The sequence below is a fragment of the Cyanistes caeruleus genome, chromosome 3, assembly GCF_971803275.1.
Source record: "Cyanistes caeruleus chromosome 3, bCyaCae1.hap1.1, whole genome shotgun sequence".
Lineage (NCBI taxonomy): Eukaryota > Metazoa > Chordata > Aves > Passeriformes > Paridae > Cyanistes > Cyanistes caeruleus.
In genome coordinates, this window is record NC_141703.1 from 12,685,209 (window position 1) to 12,698,224 (window position 13,016).

The 13,016-nt window shown below is 36.3% G+C and overlaps 1 long non-coding RNA gene across 1 annotated transcript; it reads left to right on the forward strand.

Annotated features, from left to right (window-relative positions):
• Positions 1–635: 635 nt before the first annotated feature.
• LOC111922947 (uncharacterized) lies at positions 636–2,708 on the forward strand. Its single transcript, XR_002860833.2, has 3 exons — positions 636–706; positions 928–1,070; positions 2,622–2,708. It is a non-coding gene; the product is annotated as an uncharacterized LOC111922947 (long non-coding RNA).
• Positions 2,709–13,016: the final 10,308 nt, after the last annotated feature.

Sequence of the window (13,016 nt, forward strand, 5' to 3'; positions counted from 1 at the left end):
TCCCTATCACAGCCATGCTACATTTCAGCTTCTGAATGACTTCCAGTGATTTGACTCACAAAAAAGTACTTTATTTTCCTTGCCATGAGACAAGAGAGAAGCTCATCTTCTATGGGAGGCCCCAGACCACATCTGCAGCAGAGCAGTGCCTCAGGTCTCTGCTCCACAGGGCTTGCCCAGACCTGGCTCCCTTGGTTTCCTTTCCCTCCCTCCCTCTTCCAGCTCTGCTGCTGCTGGTTTTTTCCCCTTTTCTGCTGCAGGAGGTCACAGCCCTCATGGTCTGGTGCAGGTGGCAATTCTGGTTTATGCCACTTCTCTCTTCTCTGCCTCTGCTGACTTCATGCTTGTCTACCCACAGAGATAACCACAGTATCCTCTTGCTTTGGCAGAACAGGGGCCTTTGAAAGTCCAGCATCTTTTTTTTTAACACCATTTCTAAGTTCTTTCTTGTGGGAAGGAGGAAATGTGGAGACCATTTCTGCAGTGAGGAAGCAGAAAAGGCACAGGCTGTGAAGCATTGGTAGTGGCAGCAATCACAATGGGAAGTTTGTGTATGTGAGAAAACAATGGAACATTAATGTAACCAGGGCACCAGCACCTGCACACAGTAGATAACAAGGGAAGCAGTGTGGAGATCCTCCACAGACAAGGACTCTCATTTCCCCTCCATCACATAGAATAGTGCTTATCCTCAGCTTACTGAATTGTAAGAATCATTTATAAAGTCTTAGGAAGTAAAGACAAATGGACTGGGAAAGATGACAGAAATAAGAATGCAATCACTTCAAGAAAAATATCTCTAAGATACATCTTTATAGCTGAAGCTGTTAACTCAGCCCTTTGAAGTAATTTTACTTCAGCAGTCTTAAATAACCCTTAGCGTTTAAATGACACTCTTTACTCTTAATGTTGTTTTCTTGCCTGCAGGCTATAACCATGAATCCTCCTCTAAGTACCTCTCTTCATTAGCAGCAGAATATCTTTCACTATTCTACATAACACTATGGAGAATGATGCAGAGTGTGGTGCAGTTTGCTCAGACTGGGTATTCTCATACACACAGTGGAGAGGTGAAGTTGCATTCAGGCACAGTTATTGTATTAATCAAAAGAAATGCATCTTGCATTATCAGCAAAGCTCTTTATCTTGAGTGCCAGGTCAGATAACAGTGCTCCTTTCATAGTGTAACAGAGATAGCACTATGTAGTACTGTGTTGATCTTCCATTATGACCCAACTTTCAAGTTGTTTTTCTCAGGTGTTTTGCTGGGAAGGAGCAAAGCTTCAGGATGCAGCTTTAATTTGACTTCAGATATGTGCAGTCCAATCTGACAGCCAAACTTAAATAGTTGGGATTATCAAAACATATGTGCTCCATTTCTGTTGACACACGACCACTCTTTTAACTCCAGAAACTGGTTGTCAACCAGATTTGACTGAAATAAGGACCTTTAGAGTTGCAGATGCATTATGTAAAGAAGCTATGCTTGTAGGCTGGGATGTTTCACAGAAAATACTGCAGGAGGGTCCTTTGGTTTGCTACACTGAGACCACCTACAGACAAAAAGGAGGAGACCACAAGCAAGTAGAAAATGTCAATCAATCTTAAACAAACTAAGCTGAGAGATCGAATGGAACTTGCTATCTCATTTTAAATAGAAACACATCTCCTGCATTTTGCAGAATACACAACAGTACTCCTGTATTACTGTATGTATTACTGTGTATTTATTGGATGCAATAATTTTTCCTAGGGGAGATGATTCAGAGTTTTTGTTCTGTAAGAAAATATGATTAAGAACATTCCATTATTTAGTTTTATTTAGTTTTAAGAAAAATTTGGACTTGAGATAAAATAATATTATGAATAGAGCAAATTGAGAATAAACCAGGAACAATAGTGTTCCACTATTCTAACAGGGTTTGTAAACAAGATCTCATTCTCAAATATCTATACCTAAACTTTGAAACTAAAAGTATACTGATCTTGCTTTATAGATGTCCTTCTAAAATGAATCAGACTTTTCTAACCTGAATTATTCAATAACTTTCTGATTTTCTTGATCTGAGTAACAGAAGATGCTTAAAAAATATGGTCATATGTTAATGATGACCTCTAAAATGTGCACAGAAGTTTAAGTTGATCACTGCTTTGTGTTGCTAGTATAATCTCACACATTTTGTTTATCCACTAAAGCCCAAAACACACTTTTATAGCAAGCATTTAAAAAAAAAAAGGCATGAAAATACAATTAACACATTAAATAGATACAATTGTTGTCTTTGATTTATCATTGAAATTATGATAAACATATGCACAATATGTATTTATTTATATACTGCATTTTAAGCTATATAATATACTCATTAATAACTATATAAATTAAAACATCCATATACAAAAATGATCCCATTTCAATGTTCAATTATAAAATTGGACATAAAAATGCATTAGCGGCCTTTCTTATGAGCCACCTTTGGGATGTACCTATTTTGTCAGCTCTTCAGATAAGATGTACATGAATATGCTGCATAAATAATGATGTAACATCAATAAGCTTATGCAATATGTCCAAGTAGCATTAAGTAAATTTTTTTTTTCTCCCATTCTCCATTGTTAAGATCTGCAGTTGGTTGGCTTGGACAAGAGCAACGCCTTCTTCCATCTTTGCATGTCCTCCAATTCTCAAAGCAACAGTGACTAAAAAGTAAAAGATGTTCTTTCCAGGAGGAGCAGAACTGAGTTCTTTGACAATTTCATTTAAATCTCTACATCAACAAAATTGATAGCTGATGCAACATGGGGTTCCTGTAAAATGCCTCATTTGTTTGAAGAAATGTATATTTACAGTAACAATCTGTGGACAGCTGGGTGACAAAATTGTTTACAAAATATCAAACACCGTTCACCACAGTGAGATACCAGACTCATGTCTGCTTCGTGAAACAGGTGATTACAGATGAATAAAAGGGGGAGGGAAAGGGAGATATGCCATATTCACCTCTTCTGTGCAGTCCTGAGCACAGATTTATCTCCTTTATGGGAAGTTATTTTCTTTCTCACTGAGGAATTTGGAAAAACTCAGAACACAAAATAAACACTGGATTCCTCAGTCAGTGCTGGGGACAGACAGGTAAAAATAATTATGGTGAAACTCAGCATATGTATTTCAATGCAGCTTTCAGATAATGGCTGGGATAGCTGTATTATTTCTTTTTCATCACAGCCAGACCCCAGAGTCCTGTCACACTTTGCAACTTTCCTGAGTTAGAGGTAAAAGTACCCTGTCAGTAACCAGTGGTTAATGGGTAAAGGGTTTTCATGTGGCTCCAAAATCCAAGACAGAACCATAATTGAACCAAAATATGAATATTTTACCATTAAAAATAAAAAATTAAACAAGAATATTAGTAGAAAATCAATTTACTCTATAGGTTTAAGAGAGGGATAATGTGTGACTTAAAACTTTACAGTGGATGAAACTGTGAATGAAAGGATGAACACCAGGGGTTTGGGAAGTAAGACAGTAGGAATGCTCATTTAGCAGACAGTATAGCTATATGTTTAAACACAGTGAAAACCTCCACCTCTTCCAGCTAGTGAATGAAGTATGGACATGATGCTATAACTGTGGAAAATGGCTTCAGGAATTTGGACAGCAGAAGACAATGATAGCCAGGGAAGTGAAAGAAATAGGAACATTTCCTAGATATCACATTGAGGAAAAAGCAAGTAACCCCATATTAGTAGGAGTTCATTGAATTGCATAATAAAAAGTTAATTTTATGTACTTAGTGTCTAAAAGACAATGTTTAAACAACACAGGGGTTGGTGAGAAAGAATATGTGGACAGTGCAACTGCCCAAATAATGTCTGGACCATGACTAACCATGGAACTCTGTGGACCAACAGTGTATTTATTGTTCATAAAATAATTAGAAACCAGGAAGGACAGTAAAACAAAAAAATGTCAAGGACATCATTGGCCAGAAAGTCAAGAAACCAGTAAAACTATGCTCTCAACAGCGTAAGGTTTAAAGTAGAGCTAAAAGATCACTAAAAAATGAAAACATGCCTCAGATTCAATAGCATGTCCCTTGTTATTGAAGAAAATCTCAGGAAAGAAAAATGATTGTTGAATCTAGGTTTGGAAAGAAGTAATTATAATATGGAAACAGATTATCACAAAAGAGATGGCAGGAAACTCAAACACAATAGTCTTCTTGAGTGAGGGAAGGGACCAGGTAATCTTCATTTCAGAAATCTGAAACAATTGGTGCATGAAATTGCAGTCTCAGGAACATTTATGCTTTAAAAAGACGGCGAAGTGATCATGGTTCTTTCAGACTCATTATTCTGACATCTGTAATATACAGCTCTGTACTGGGGCAAAGGCAGCCCTGACCTGAATGAAGGGCTGAGCATCTGTGCAACCACAAGGCATGTGATGTCCAGAAGCATTATCCATGCCAGCCAGTGCTAATGGAGTGAGGAAATGAAAGAAATAAAAGGAAATAGAAAGAGATTCTAGGACCTAGATTTAATATCTTTATTTCATAACTGTTGTTTTGTGTGTGTGGCAAATCTCATTATTTAAACTCCAGTAGAATTTTATAAAATCTTAGATTAGGAAACTTGTCAACTAAGATGGAAAAGATGAGAATCAGTAAAAGTATTATGACACAGGATAGGGCCTGATAAAAGGTCAATACTCAAGAAAAAAAATATTAGGTCAAAATAAAGTTATTAATAATGTTTGTTAAGCACTGCTCTCCAATTCAGCAAATATTTGTTGATATTTTAATTAATTACCTTGGCACAGGAATCAGGGAACTCCTAGAGAAGCTGGATGGCCCTGTTTGGTACATTTATTAATCTCATCTAGATATACCCACACTTTCAGATACCTGGAAGGAAACACATTTACAGCTGAACCTGACCCACACTGTTAGCAGAGAAAAAAAGCGGTAAACACTGATCTGTTCTGCAAATATACACATTTGTCAGAAAAGTTGGGAAGATGGTGGCACAGAGAATTTCAGTCTAGAGTTCAGGTCATGTTCATGCACACTGACACTTCAGATTATCTTGCAGTCCCTCAAAATAAGATCTCTTTTGCTCTCAGACATTGCCAAATGTGCAGGACTTGAAACTTTCAGTCTGACATGTATGTTTGTTTCACTTTTTAAGCAAGGACAGAGAAAGTAGCTGATTTTCTGGATTGTGTCTGTTGGATACAGTGTTTGAAGATGGTTATAATTTTAGAAAATCTCTAGAAAACAAACAGCATTTCATATCTTCTATCATGTTTTATCAATAAAAGGTCATAATATTCCAGTTTTTCCAGAGTATTTTAACATTGGCCTTTGAGAACATTCATGGATTATGTCACAGTCAGTAATCACAGATTCCCAGTTTTGATTTTCCTGAAAATCTTATTAGATGGAAGGCTCAATCTAAACTGTAGAACTTATTTTCTGTTTGGACAAAATAAACTTCTTCATTATGTTCTGCATAAGCAGATGGCCATTTTTAATTTGTGATTCTAGAGAAATATGTCAATTAAGATTTCAAATTCCAGAGAATATTTCAAAAAGTATTTTCTGATACATGGAAACTGTAATGTAGTCCCTACAATCTCTATAGAAAGCTTGGGAAATGCACGGTCTATTTTAATATTGTACTGAGATATTAGAATCTCAGGTTTCTTCCAAAATGATGAAAAGGATCAACACTATGTATTATAATTAGCTTTTCCTCATAAACCAAAATTCATTAATTTCAAAATACAAGTTCAAGGTACTACTCAAGTAGCCAAGAGGGAATGGGAGCCAGTACATTATGGACCCCAAATTCATGAAGCAAAGGAGGACACACAGCCCCAGGTTGAGGTTGTGGATCAGAGCCAGGTGAGGGGCACAGCCTGGGCACAGTGAGTCCAGCATCTGTGTGCTGAAAGAGATCAAGCCATGTGTTCAGAATGTAATATCTGATCAAAGTGAGTGAGAGATGAATTTAGGAAATGGTTTCTTACAGGGAACAGGGAGACAGGTACATGCAGCTGTGTGAGACAGGGAACAGCAAGTGTTGCTCCTTCAGAACATCAAAGGGAAATGAAAACAAAGACATTGCTGCTGCATTCATTGAAAGGCACAACTTTCAGTTTTCAGCTCCCATATAGTTCTGTGAAGAAAAGAAGTTGAGGTTCTGCTAAAAGATGATGAAACCTTCATTTAAAGTCCTAGTGGTTGTATTCTCTCCTCTCTCAGTATCACTTTTCCATATTTGAAGCTGTTAAGCTTAATATTCCTCTTTCAGAATCTACTTATTTACTTAAAGTCACATCATACAAATCAGAAATTTTTAGTTATTTATCCCATTATTACTTGGATGCTGACCACATAGTGGAATTTAATTGGATATACCAGCAAATATATTCACCTTCTACTTACCTTCTCAGTATTAATCAAAGCTATTTATATTAATTATTTTTTTACATTAATCTCTCACTCCTTTCTAGCCTTTTATCTATATTTTGTCTTTTTTAAATGCCTCAAGTTTTTGTTGACAATGTCCTGAAACTGAAGAGTTTTTGTAATACATATTCCATCCAAGACAGGAATTTCTAATGTGCCTGGAGCATGTACTAGTCATGGAATTCTAAGAGCATTTGGATACAAACACCTGTAAAAATCCTAATTTAGGACTTTAGGGGAATGACTCCTATTATTCCATTGAAATAATCTCTTTGACATATGGATGTCTCAGTGGGTGCAACTCAGATTGATTGTGCTTTATTTCTTTTCCTCTAAATGGCACTAAAAATGTAATTTCCAATTTGACTGGGTGGTTAGTTTGTTCATTTCTTGATGTTTCCTCCTGAAAGAATGAGGTCACAGTTATCCAAGTTGAAAATCACATTATTACTTCTAGTACATATATTAACTCTTTGCTTTTTCTATATATTCTTTCACAGTCCAAAACACCCCTTCATAGAATAGCTGCAATGAATCTGTTACTACAATATTTACTGATTTCTCACTTTTACTTCAAAACTAAACACTGTAGACCCATTTATCAAGTAAGACCAAAGTTTGGCTTTATGTTCAATGCAAGATTATTGCCAGACACAGAGATCACAAATTCAAACCTACAGTTAGTTTGCACAATATGGTGATACTAATCCTGTAATCAGTTTAGTGCTTAGCAGCATATAATTTTAAATTGTTTGGTTGGTGAGCAAAATCCTGAAATCCCTCCTGAGCTGCCATTACATTTTCTCAAGGCAAAATGCTACAATCTTCTGATTTTCCTTTGTGACCAAATCTGACACCTTGTATAAGCAGGATTTTCATGCAATGGTTAGCTGCCCCTCTCCCTATGCAAATCACTGTTGGAGATTCTTAGTGTAAAAAACTAATTGTTTCAGCACAGCTTGCAATCTTTCTAGGCCCAAAAGTGGTATTTATCCCAAACACATGCTACTTTGGGCGTAGTGCTACTTAAAATGTCTTTTGTGTTTGGCATCTTGATCACTTTTGTTCCTGGGAACAGCTTCACATAGGGTCTGGAAGTGCCCCAAAAGACAGTGATACCCCAGGTATGGAGTGTTTGGGCAGGTCTCAGCAGTCATGCTTAAAGCTTCCTGTGGAAAGGAGATTTGGGACAGCCACACCGTCCTGTGCCCAGCCAGCACAGCCACTCACACACTCACCTGCCTGTTCAAATCCCTCTGGAAAATAAAGGCACTGTCTCAGCAATTTAAATCACTGGTAACATTTACAATATTATTAGATGAGTGTAAAATATATGAAAGTAATAAACATGCTGGTTTTTGTTTTGTTATGTTTTTTTTTGCATAGTACCTAGCCATGTAGCTTGTAAGCCAATCTTTCCAGATGTTATCTAAAAGAGACAACTTACAAACCCTTGAAATCCAAGGTTTGTAATACAAATGTTGACAGCCTCTTAACTAGAGCAGAACACCAGTTCATTCGGTGTGTATGCACTGTCATTTCCAATGTTGCCGTGCCATCTGTTCACTCTGTGAATTGTAAACTCTTTTTCATCTATTGGTTTTAAAATCTGTTGGATAAATTGGATTGTAAAAGGTGAAGGCATAAATGGATGACACCCTCTCTTTCTCTTCCCCTTAATTACACTATCTTTCCTGACAGTGTCCAAATGCTGAGAATGGAAAGGTTATTGAAAATTGTGATGCGATCTCGCAGCAAATCATTGTTATAGCTGTCATTTAGTAGGAAATGCTATCATTAGGTTTCTGAAATATATTTTATAATCACACTCAGTTTTCTGACAGGGATACCTTCTTGATAGTTTTCCTTCTGGACTGAAAATTGCCATATTGATTCCTGGCCAAAGATGAGTTCTTCAAAGTAACTCAAGTTAAGTGCCTTCAGTAATTGTGGAGTTTTCCTAGTATAAGAAAATTGCATGTCTCTCTATAAGTATTTTTAAAAAGCTGTAAGGTAAGCAATAAAATCAGATTGACTCCAAAATGCAGAGCTTTGAATCCAGCAAGATGGAATTTAAACATTTTTTCGAAGAATGGTTTTATGTTAACAAAATAAACACTAAATGAAAATTTCATATATACATATACACACATATATAGGGAAATCTGTTAAGACTTTGTGCTGAACTGCTACCCTTAAACTGCCTGCTTGGATTGACTCAATTTCATGTCATTGAGCTCTTATATCTGAATAATTGAGGGATTCTTGTCCCAGGAGAGAAGCCTGATCTTGTAAGGCAGGAATGTCTCTTGTTTCTTTCCTCCTGCTGCTGTTATACAGATTCGGATGTCTGGTTAGAAAAAGTGAAAAAACTGTAATTTGGGAAACTAGAATGTGAGCACACATGTTTAGCACAGTCATCCAGATGGACAAACTTGTGCCTTGGGCATGGAGGAGGAATGCCTTAGGAAAGGCAAGAGAAAAAGGTAACTGAACACCTGATTTGTAATAGGATGTGTGAAGCCCTGTCTTAAAAGTTGTTGTAGATGTAATTGGTAGCAAAACAGATATACTCCAAATAATATTTCTGGGAGAGGTTGGGAGTGGAATGAAGTGCAATAACTTGTGCTCTGTGAGTTTGCCTGGAAAGCTTTTGAATTTTACCCACATTTTTAGGTTATTAAAAAGCTGACCAGTGCTTGTTTAGCATTCATAATGATGACATCTAGGGCAAGTTCAGCTCATATCCCTCTCTTTGTGGCATACATCTCTCAGCTTTGTCAGTTAATTAGTATCCCTCCAAACTACACAGGAATGAGCTCTTTTAGTAGGGAAGCTTATCAACAGCACTAGTTGAGCTCTTTTTTGTAATATTACAACCCTGTGAATTTAATCTTATTTTGGTTGGAAAAAACCCCATGAGCTATTTATAACAACCATCAGATCTGGCTTTTCAGCATTCTAAACTTAAGAGTCTAAAACAAAATGCCAATAAAGAAAACAAGTTTCTTCTGTTCTTTTTGCTAGAGGAATGTTCTAACATTTTTTTTCTGTGCATTATTTTGTTCATCCTGAGGCTAGTTTGTTGCTTTTGGGGTTTTTTTGTACATCTATTATTGCAGCACAGAGTTGTTTTTTTAGCAAAGTCTGAGTTAGCAAAATGATTATAAGCATTGTCACCCAGGGGTAACCAAGAGTTACAAAACCAGACCTCCTGCAGTAATTGTTATATGGTAGCCGTCTATGAAAATGCATGATTTGACATTAACTTTTTTTTTTTAAATACTATTTTTATTGCCTCAGCTGAGACATCAGACTAGACTCTCTGAGTTTAAAGAGAATCTAAAAATAATCCTCCCTATGCAAGGCTGATGGGATGTTTATCTTGTTGTTAAGTATCTATTTGTTCATATTACATCTCAAAACATGTTATGATGGGGTAACTGAGAGTAATGACACTAAATTAGGATAAAGAAAATTGAGGTTAAATAGCATACTGATAATCTTCCTGACAGTAAGATCTCTGAAATCACTGAATAATCTCCCATGGGAATAGAATGCAGCTACACTGCTTGATGCTTTGAAAAGGGCTAATAAGCACTAGGTGTGCACCTTAAGGAACAGCCTTTCTCTAGCAAGGAATGAATAAGGTGGCTGAACAGGTGGGTTTTTTCTATCATTCTGTAATTTTACATGTGATTTTTGTTCTATGTACAAAGATATCACTGCTTTTAATACTACCTTTTTAAGACTATACTTCTAATAACATTTTGTAATATGTGACATAAATTTTTTCACATACTGAAAACAATTTTTTATGATAGCAGGTATTTTTGAGGGGGAGAATCTTATTTAAAGCAGAAATGTTACTTTTCTTAAGAAGTTAGCAAAAAATGTTGGATTAGTTCTTCAAACTACCTTCTTAATATTCAGCATGAAATGTACTTTTACTTAAGAATCTGAATATAGAACTCCAAATGTCTACACTATAAATTTCTATTTATGGTTTTGACAACAATAGAAAAGTGCTAGAACTCCTGGCTGAAAGGAGGGTTAAGGAATTTGGGTTGGTTTTTTTTATGGTACATGCCAGTAAGCTGAACACCTTAACTAGCACAGCAATTACTGAAATGATCCATGTGTTTCCTTTCTTGCTAGAAAATACATTTTAGTGCATCTTATTTTTCTGAACATCTTTATAAAGTAGATTTTTATTTTTCTGAATGGTTTCTGGTTGGAATTTTGGTTGGTTAGTTGGTAGGTTGGGTGGGTGGGTGGTCTGGGTTTTTTTCTATTATAGAAGGAAACAAAGCTCAGCAGAGAGATCTTACAGGGATCTTTTGGGGGTTTTGTTTGTTTGTTTGTTTGTTTGTTTAGGGAGGGTTGTTTGTTTTCTTTTTTTCTACTGAGTTTAAAGTCTTCTGTATGGTTTCTTGAAAAAAACACCAAGTAACAATTTAATTCCAAAATTTAATGTCTATTCCCAGTGCCTCCATTTTAAATTGCCACACACTGCTATGAAGTGTGAAAAGTCCCCCCACTGCTGACTAAGATCAACATAACTCCTACAGGTGCTCACTGTTGTCCTCTGCTGGATGCTGCTCTTCAGTCAGTAGCAAGGGTCTGATGAAGTTTAGCAATAAGATGAGAAAGTCCTTGGTGTTACTTTTTAGAAGAGTATGATGAAAAATGACAAATATACTGAACAGTGTTTGCCTATGTTTCTATGATCCTGATAATATGAAGGACCCTTCAATAAAGAAAGAGACTCTGGATCATTGTTCTGTATTTGCCCTGTTCTGTGAGCAGATGAGAAAAGCAAACCTAAACTTTTTCTCTCAAGACAGAAGGGTCATTGGTCTGACAGGAAATCAAGCAAGATTCTTTAAGGTAATTACAAAAATTAACTTTTCATCATAAAGTATTTCCATTTTGTCTGAGGGACAAATTCTAACCCCTCCAGAAACACCTTTGGAACTCTGTCAAGCCATTCCTGAGAGGAAACCCTTGATAGTTTCCAACCTAAGAAAAAAGTACAGGATAGAGAATTCATGAGGGGAAAACCCAAAGACAAATACCACTTATTTACAGCTAGAACTGAAGCCCTCAATTTTACCTTCTTGGTTAAGTCACAGAAAAACTGTGTGGGCTTGCTGAAGTTAAGAAGCAATGTATTAACCTATTTAGAGACAATAATAATAACCATGCTTTGTGAGATCAAGGCACCAGGGTTTGGTTTCTAACAAAACTCATAAGAAAAAAAACCCCACAAGTGTATACATTTTGTCTGCATTTTTCTGTTTTTTGGCTATTTTAGCTCCAAGAATTGAGATGCATATGTTTTCTTTTGCAGTATAGTGAACAAGACCTTTATTACTAGAAGAAGGCCATAAGCCTTTTATTGACCTGATAATGCAGGGTCTCAGCACTGTTCTGAGCTTGCCTACACGTGAGCTATTTCTAATTTCTTTCCACAGTGTGTTTCCCTAATCTCTACACACACCATATCTGTCTGAGGTCTGAAAACTCTGGCTTATCACTGCATAACAAACAAGAGCAATTTCTGTTAGTAATGTTTGTGAAATGCTGCTGCACAATTTTCAAACTTTACCTGGGAACCAGTGAAATGGAAGCAGACCCTGCTAAACAAAAACAGGTCTACAAGTGAGGAGAAATTACTCTTGCCACCAGCACTTTGTTCCTTGCACCAAAGAACTAGTAATGGCACTGATACCCTTTTCCTGGCTGTTATGCCTCAGGAAAACTGTTGCTGCCAGCCAGAAAATACACAGGTATTTATTTTATTTTTGCAGAATGATCAAAATGAAAAAGGCAATGGCTAAACATTAGTAAGTTTTCTTATGTAATAGTTTTAGATGTATTATTAATACATCTTATAAGATTAATGCATCTTATACATTAATGCAGATATTCTCTATTAATTTGCTCCATCAGTCTCAGGATTATTTTAACTGAAAAACTAACTTTTTGTTGTATTTTTGATGATATTGTTAAGTTTTAATTAGGCTATCATAAATTTCTTGGCTTCACGTGTATGGCATATTGCCTCTTATTACAGTAATAGTCTGAGTGCAATTTTACACATTAGGTAATCATCACGAAATCATTTTGAAGAATTTTCCCATTTTTCCTTCAAGCCCCAAATTTAGCAGCCACAACACTCTGACAGAAGTGCCACAGTTCTTTTATCAGCAAAATCAGATCCTTTGGCTTTAAAACTGGCTGCTAGAGGCATTTTCAGGCTCATCATTAATCCTTGTGCTGGAAGAGAATATGAACAATAATTTGTTCGCCATGCTACTAATTATTTTGTAGACCCCCACTTAAAGCACATCATTTTCATGCAGACAATTCCTAGTTGAACTGCTTATTCCCCATACACAGGCTCTTCCATGTATTTGATCAACTTTCTCTTTGAAGCTTAATCAGATCAAACACACATTTCTTGAGATGAATGTACCAGAACATTACTTCACACTGTATATGCAAATTAGTCATGGCAATGTGCAGCATCATGAT